This window comes from Centruroides sculpturatus, unplaced genomic scaffold (assembly GCF_000671375.1).
Source record: "Centruroides sculpturatus isolate CEXI.00-Female unplaced genomic scaffold, Cexi_2.0 scaffold122, whole genome shotgun sequence".
Lineage (NCBI taxonomy): Eukaryota > Metazoa > Arthropoda > Arachnida > Scorpiones > Buthidae > Centruroides > Centruroides sculpturatus.
In genome coordinates this window covers 385,246-394,406 of record NW_019384345.1, presented here as the reverse complement: position 1 = coordinate 394,406, position 9,161 = coordinate 385,246, and the positions used below count along the sequence as shown (strand labels likewise).

Here is a 9,161-nt window from a genome sequence, read left to right as displayed (position 1 = left end):
AGATATCTAAGTTCGAGGAAAAGGTATGAGGCATAATAAATATCGATAATTATCATAACCCGAAAGAGAAATGCATTACGCTTTCGGGTAAAAATTTATATAGCAGAAGCTAAATGTAGCAATGTAAGACCGGAAAAGCGAATGTTTACGAGACAGTTGTAATGGGATGTGGAGCAGGGCTACCAACAATTTATCAGGACATTCTTCATTTCAACGACCCTGTTACTTTAGAGTTAATTTTCTGCCATAGGGTGGCCCAACGGGGAGGTCCATACTAAGATATGGACTATCGAATTTTACTAGCACACAAATCATTAAGTTTAACTTTCTTTACAATTTGGAAGTTAGAAAGCCGAGAAAATTATGAAAAAACGCGTGTTTCGGATGCTTCGCCTTAAATATATACTATATAGGATTTCTTCTTCTCGTATTTCGAGTTTTTTTTTACTTTATCCGGCTTAACCTTTTAAATAAAAATATTATATGTGAACGAACAATTATTTTAGTTGTATAACATATCAATTAATTTTAAATTTATACATTAAACTTATTAATTAGAATATTTACAATTCATATAGAGAAAATAATAAATTCTATATTTAAAAAAACCAAAAATAAATTGAAGCTTCATGTACAATTTAGATTTAACTTTATAACATTAGAATTAAGTTTCATCTTAAATTCTATAGAGAAATCGGTTCATTTAAAATGAATAAAAAATATTAAAATGGGCAAAATACTCCTTGAACATTAATATGGAGAAAAATTTGCTTGCCGCAATATTGTAAACAAGAGAATTATTCTAAGACGAATTAAAAAAGAAAAAAAAAAGAAAAATTTTAAATATTTAAAAAGTTTTCCACATTTGAAATAAACAGAAATATATTCTGATGTAAGCTAGTTTTACAATGATAATGAATCATTAAACTTAAAGATTGAAGATAAGCAATTTAACAACTTGGATTAAATACAAGCANAAATTTAGAGTTCGATTTTAGCCAGATAATCTGAGATCTTTCCAAAAGTTGGATGAATAAAGAACGAATTTTGTTTTTCAAATTAATCGAAATTTCTATATTACATTAAAAAACGAGATTAAAAAAAATAAATTTTATTAGTTATTTCACCAAAATATTGCCAGATTAACTTTAAAAAAAATTGCAATTTTAAAGGTAAAAATGTTGAATTAAGCCTTAAAATAATAAGTACTTTGATTTAAAGAAAACCAATACGTATATTACATAAATTTTAAATGACGTATAGCAGGTGTCAATCTGAGTAATAAATACAAGTGAAAGGGAAAAAAATTCTGGTAAAGTTTTTAATGTTTTTGCATTTTTTGAGGCAATTATCCTCAAAAAAATGTGGTTTCACATAATCTTGTGTGTGTTCGAAAGGACTTTAAAATACCTATTTTTGCGTTGTCTTTAATTATATTTATTAATGTAATGTAATCATAAACTTTAAAAGTAATTTTTAAGAAGCTTATCATAGATATGAAAAATCATCAAATTAAAAAATCGTCTCCATATTGCCAATTTGCTTGAAGTCTGACGATATTCGCTCTGTTCCCAATTTCCACGTAATGGTTAAAAACAAAACGCTTATTCTCTAAAAAGCAATATCCAGTGCTATCCAAATAACAAGAGTCTATCATTCCACATTATTCGGATAAAACCCGAATTTTAAGTTTTGTTTTTGATTCATTTATCCGTTTTTGGATAACGCCAGCTTTATCCACTTGTGACTTGGATAAAGTTAACATTAGGCGGTTAAGCATAGCTTTATCTAATTTACAAGTCTTAACTTTAACGTATCATGCACGTTTTAAAATAATTTAAGCATTACTTTTCGATATTTTCTTTTTAATTAATCTAAGATCATAAGAATAAAAAAAATAGTGTAAGCAATTAAAATATGAATGCAATTTGGAATAAAACACATTAAAAATTTAAATTTTTTAAAACATTTTAAAAAATAAACTTTAATATTTTGTCATTCAGATTTTCAAAATAAATACTTATAAATATTACTCTAATATTTTTTATAGCGTGGTAATTAATTAAATAAAAATGTGTTTAATCGACTTTTCAAATTAAAACCAAAACATTTTCTTCCATTACTCATAAAATTTAAACTTTAAAATAAAGAAATGCTATTTTGCATTATCCCCATTCAAATTACGTTGACTAAAGCCTATTGTTTTGTAAAATTGTTGTAATCTTTAAAGAATTATCGGTATTAAACATCTTTTATTTTTATATAACAACTTACACAATTTTCTCTTAAGAGTGTAAATACTTTTTATTGTTGATTTTTTGCACATATTTCTTTAAAATATTTTATAATTATTTGCATAAAAATATAAATTGCTAAGTAATAATTGAAATTAATAATGGTTGAAATAAAAATTTAATTGGTGTATGATTTTCAGTTTTAAAAGATTTAAATAAATTTAATTCTGAAGAAAAGTAAGTTTAATTGTTGAAGTTGAACTTAAAGTACAAAATTGAATAAAAGGAATAAACGTAAATTCATAAACAAAATAAACTAAATCAATGTAATTAATCTAAAACTTATGCAATAAAATGTTTTGATTTTATTGTTTTTTAAATAATTTTTTTAATGTTTATTATGCATTATACATAGTTATAACGCAAATTAGAATATTATTATAAGATTTATAAGTAGAATATATTAGAAAATCAACTGATTATTCAAAACACTAGACAAAGGAAAAATAAAAAGATATCTAATGTTTTGAATTATCAATTAAATTCCTAATAAATTATATAAACATATTTTTGTAATATATTTTATTGTTATAATTCAAACTACAATAAAGTAAATATGAAATTTTTAAAATCATTCAAATTTTTGTATTTTAAATGATAAATAAACATTCATTAGCATATCAGGCGAGAACGTGGCACGCTAATCGTAACAGTAGTACGAACGTTATATAACAATAGTACTGTATTTATTTTCAATAGATGAAAATTTATGATTTCACAATGATTCGTGCGATAAGTTCTATGTCGTGTCATTCCTTAAATATGAAGAACTTTTATCATTTAAGCCTGAGAGTTTAAACTTATAATTTTATTTATAAATAAATTCATGTAACACTCAATTTGTACTACTTTTCCGGTTATTATAGAAGAGAGGAAAAGTATTGTAATCGATCAAATTTTGAACCTCCTGCGGATTTTTTGAATTTCTCAACATTTTAAGGTTCCCTAATTTCGAAACAAAAAAAGTGAGCAAAATTCTGTACGTATAGTTGGTGTGTGTGTATGTGTTGGCTTGTAATACGCATATATTTCAGGACTTTATGGATCAAAAGTTTTGAAATTTAGCAGAAATTCCTCTATAGGTATAGGGGCATTGATGCTATTACATTTTAGTAATTATAAGTCAAGGGAAAGATAGAGGGGAATTACATTAATGCCACAGATTTTATTAATCTAAAAAATGCGAACGAAATGTATTAACTTCAATGACGTTTTTTTATACATGTTATCACTATAAATCTTAAGTTTATGGCAAAAATTCCCATGACACTCTTAATGAAAGGAATAAAATATTGTCTTTGTGTTTGTCACACATATAACAATAATAAATATTCTCTATATTAATATTGTTTTTCATTTTGCGCTATTCACATACAATGTAAAAATTAATATTTTATTGATTAACTGATTATCTTAAAATAAAATATTGATGCTGTAGGCCTATAGGTTTATATCACGTATGTTCATCCGAATGAGAAGTTGAGAATATTAAGAGTAGGCGTTCTACTGAATAGATGTTATTACTTGTATAATCCATATAAATATTAGCCTACATCTGTAGACAGAATTGAAAGGAATCGCTTATTATAGTTATATTAATGCAAAAAAATATTTATCGTGTTATTTGAAATTCTCAAAAAATAAATTAATATTTTGACAAAAATTTAATGATTTTATTTTCTTCTGTTTAAAAAAAAGCATTTCGAGTTATTAAAATATTTTTATATTTAAAAATACGACCATATTGTCAATTTATTTTAAATATTTCTGTGTTAATATTTTAATAAATTTTGCTAAGAATTCCCTCAAAAACTAGATTTTAGAAAGGTATTTAATTTATTCACATTTTTTCATCAATGTTTAAAATAAAGTAGACTCGCTTATTAATATAATGTCAACACTATATTATTTATTTACGTTTTAAAAATCTTGTTTTACATCACTTAATATTTTCTTAAAATCTATGTTTGCCTGTTAGAGATGTATTCACGAGGAATGTTCCGGTCGTTAAGTATACGCGCCTCCAGGACAATTGTTACCTTACACCTTTTTTAAATGAAGTATTGTTGTTTAATTTTTTATTTTCACTTATATCAGGGTTTTCAATAATTTTATAACCGCTAAAGTTAATATATATTGTAGTAGACGTTCTTCGCATTCCTCTCCAATTCAAGCATTGTTTATAACTAAATTTTGATAATACGGAATTACAGTAATGTTTTATCTTCAAACTTCTTTTATTTTTAGTGATAAAACGTGATGATTGTTCAAATTTCTTAGAAACTTTATTTAAGTTATAACAAAATATATCTTATCGAAATGGTATTAATATGTAACTCACAGTTCTGTTTCTTTAATCTGCAGTCATTTTTTTTATTTCCAGTTTAATTTTCAATTTCCTTAAAACTGTTTTAACAAATTTCACTCTTTTCATTAGCATTTTTACTACAAAAATGTAAATTTTATTAATTTATGATCGCAGTTTAATTTAGGCCTACAATTTTATAACAATGCTCTGAAACATAATTTGAAATATTTCTATATAATGACAATTTTAATAGATTTATTTTATTTTAAACTAAAATTTGAAGTTTTTTATTCTTATCACGAACAATAATATCAGATATTTTCATACTTGTTTTAAATCTAACAGCGTCGTAGAGACATTTGGCTCTTATGACAAAAAGTAAAAAGCAACTTAATAAATACTCGTATTCATATATATGTATTGACCTATGTACCAAGTCTTAAGTTATTTTTCTCCAATTATATATAATTATTATTGATTTAATAAATATAATTTAAAAAGTATTCGTGTCTTCGATTAATTAGCACCTAGCGCTAAGGCCACGTTGGTCATACCTTCGCTATGAAAATATTGTTTTAATAATTAAATTTTAATAAAAATTTTTCTGTAGATAAACTTTCATATATTAGAATAGGCCTATGTGAAATTTATGTAGTAACTACGCTATATTTCATCAAATACAAATAAATTTGTTTCGAAATTTAATCAAACGCTACATTTCGCTTAAATTTCAATATTTTTACCGAAATAACTTTTAATCTTTAAAATAATTCTATTATTCTGCTTAAATTATAATATATTATTATGGTATATGTAATTTGGAAGCTTACTTTTCCATCCAGTTTCTAAAATATTTTCAGAATTTTAGCTTTTCGACTCTTTCAGGAACCAGTAGAATTATTGATTATAACTTAAACTGAAACTAAGTTATAAGAGACTAAAACTCTTTGTCGAAAACTGTGAAAGATTCGTTCTGATACGTTATAAATTTTAATGTCAAGTATATAAGAATGTGGTAAAATCGTTAGACGATTCTTATTAGGATCATTTGTGTTTGTTAAAAGAAACACTGTTTCTTTTCGGCTCTTCTTATCCAATTCTACCCTCGAAGAGGAACAACGTCTTGCACTGTTCTCATCAAGGGGCACTCTAAATTGCACGTGACACTAAAGAACGGTGATACGAGGATTCGGTGAAGATACCGAACAATTTGCACGTCGTTTCTTTTTCCTAGTTGGAGTCAAGTCGTTATTTTAACTGTCCTGAGATTGTTTCTATTTCTCGGAAGTCAATCCTTGGTTTCTCGAAATTCCACTATTTTCGCCGATGTTGAAGGAATTAGGTATACAGAAAATATTTCTTGTACGAGTTTCTTAATTCTTGAAATTCGGCTTCTTCTGAACTTTTATTATCTTTACAAGTAAACTATAAATAGAAAGCGGGCTAACATCTTTGGCATTTGAATTTTGTAATTAAAATAGTTTACTGTTTTTTTAAAAGAGTCTTAGAATATACAAAGACTTAAATTTCGAAGAGATTTCCAAGATTTGATTCTAATTTAGATAAAAGATGTCTTCTCTCAAATGTATTGGTGCTTGATATACCAGTACCATTTGTGGTTAACATTAAATAACAATAAAAATTATGTTAAGTTACTTTCTAAAAAAAATCCTATACGGTAGGGCATTACAAAATTTCCTCATAATGATAAAAAACGCTTTGAAATATTTTTGAATTTGAAACATAAAAAAATTAAGATTAGCTATTAAATACATTTATACCTACGTGTAAAAACATAATTTAACGAACACGATTCAATTTATATTCTATTTTATTACGAAACTTTTATTTGTAATCACTGCATATTTAATATTTTACTAAATACATGATGCAAAAAATACCGAGTTATCAATCACAGCAGAAAGACATATTATAATGTATGCACTAAAATTGATATAAGAATTTAGTGAAAGATGTTCATAAAGTGCACAAGTTGTCTGGAAGGCAGACAGTAAAATGAAAGATGGTCGACCTTAATGATTTTTGACCGCCTCGATGTAATGATGTCAAACCACCGGAAGCAAGACGACACTCAAGAGCTTCTTTATTGATGGGGAGGTCTCCGACCTTCTTTTTCAAGCTTCTCAAACTTTGATCCACTCTTCCACCTCATTCTGCATTAATAGAAGACAGCCTTGTCATTTTTTAAAACTGTACTTTCTTATTAAATATAGTTTCTTTCAAAGGAGGTATTTAGCATAAAAATTCCCATCAGATAATTAAATAAAATCTTTTATAACTACAATAAACTTATAATTAGCGTAACATATGTTATACCTGTAATAAATAACTATTTATAAAATGTATTAAATAATTATAATCATGTATGCAAAATATAATTACTTTCAATAAACATTTATTTATGTTGAAATTTCGTAATAAAAAAAATATTTTTAGAGTTAATATTCTACTCTTGCATCTATGAATTTAAGTAATAAAAATATTTAAAGATTAACTTTAACCATAAATATTTATTACATTGATATTAATCGTCAAAAGTATCCAAGAGCAGAAGTCTGACGTCTTCATCCATTAACAGAAAGTTTATCTGCGGATCTCTGCATCTTCAAATACATCACGGCACTAACAGATGGGTATGTCAGGTGTAGGATACTGTATAAACATGCATATGACTTCTATAAAAACAAAAAGTAAGCATGAGTGTTGTAGTAAAACACTCTCAACGTATTAGAAACATGCAGTAAAATAATAACATTTATTCTTTCATTATTTATAATTTATAAATAAATAAGAGTTTATATACAAGATCATTGATTATAATTACTACATTTTACTTTCATTAGTTTAATATTTTACATATATACATTTCCACTTTCTACAATTAAAAATGATTAGTTCTGTATAAGCAAGCTGTAAGCAATCACGGACATGCTACTGCTACTGAAGATATCTAAGTTCGAGGAAAAGGTATGAGGCATAATAAATATCGATAATTATCATAACCCGAAAGAGAAATGCATTACGCTTTCGGGTAAAAATTTATATAGCAGAAGCTAAATGTAGCAATGTAAGACCGGAAAAGCGAATGTTTACGAGACAGTTGTAATGGGATGTGGAGCAGGGCTACCAACAATTTATCAGGACATTCTTCATTTCAACGACCCTGTTACTTTAGAGTTAATTTTCTGCCATAGGGTGGCCCAACGGGGAGGTCCATACTAAGATATGGACTATCGAATTTTACTAGCACACAAATCATTAAGTTTAACTTTCTTTACAATTTGGAAGTTAGAAAGCCGAGAAAATTATGAAAAAACGCGTGTTTCGGATGCTTCGCCTTAAATATATACTATATAGGATTTCTTCTTCTCGTATTTCGAGTTTTTTTTTTACTTTATCCGGCTTAACCTTTTAAATAAAAATATTATATGTGAACGAACAATTATTTTAGTTGTATAACATATCAATTAATTTTAAATTTATACATTAAACTTATTAATTAGAATATTTACAATTCATATAGAGAAAATAATAAATTCTATATTTAAAAAAACCAAAAATAAATTGAAGCTTCATGTACAATTTAGATTTAACTTTATAACATTAGAATTAAGTTTCATCTTAAATTCTATAGAGAAATCGGTTCATTTAAAATGAATAAAAAATATTAAAATGGGCAAAATACTCCTTGAACATTAATATGGAGAAAAATTTGCTTGCCGCAATATTGTAAACAAGAGAATTATTCTAAGACGAATTAAAAAAGAAAAAAAAAAGAAAAATTTTAAATATTTAAAAAGTTTTCCACATTTGAAATAAACAGAAATATATTCTGATGTAAGCTAGTTTTACAATGATAATGAATCATTAAACTTAAAGATTGAAGATAAGCAATTTAACAACTTGGATTAAATACAAGCAAATTTTCTCATTAGAGTTACAGTTACAGGTCTGCTGAAAGAATAAACGAAATTAACATTTTCTCTGTCTTAGTACTTTCGCTATAAAAAAAAATAAATAGTTCTTTGCTGATATTTTTGAAATGCTAATTAAAGGATAAAATTCTCATAATTTTTACCTTCCTTTTTTGTAAGATTAAATTCAAGCCTCATAATTTTAAAGCTTTAACTATAAATAAGTATACTATTTCATATTGTTTTTATATACATTATAAATCATTGAATATATTTTCCTCTTAAAAAGTAAGGATATTGTATTATCAACTTAACACTTCAACAAAATTGATGATTCTACATATTACTAAAATCAAATAAATAAAGAAAAATGAAAAACTTTGTTGGATTTATTGTAAAATTATTGAATTTTATAATGTAGTCTTATGACAAATTAATTCTGGTAGGGCATGTGGCATCCTACAATTGCAAAAACGATAGCTCATCTGACATAGAAAAAGTAACTTATCCAATCCCAGCATGAATAATATCATACATAAATCTTTTAAACATTAAATCAGATTGACAGTACTTGATTTTTTTATATAAAATAAATCTAATAGATTGTACAGAACTTAGTGATTT

The 9,161-nt window shown here is 25.5% G+C and overlaps 1 long non-coding RNA gene across 1 annotated transcript in view; it reads right to left on the bottom strand.

The window, feature by feature from the left end:
- Positions 1 to 6,466: 6,466 nt before the first annotated feature.
- The window catches only part of LOC111635531, a 33,513-nt gene continuing 30,818 nt past the window's right edge, over positions 6,467 to 9,161 (bottom strand). Inside the window, exons 5-6 of the long non-coding RNA XR_002758396.1 lie at positions 7,141 to 7,298; positions 6,467 to 6,776 (exon numbers count right to left, since the gene is read on the bottom strand). This is a non-coding gene — a long non-coding RNA (uncharacterized LOC111635531). The remainder of the gene's footprint in view (positions 6,777 to 7,140; positions 7,299 to 9,161) is intronic.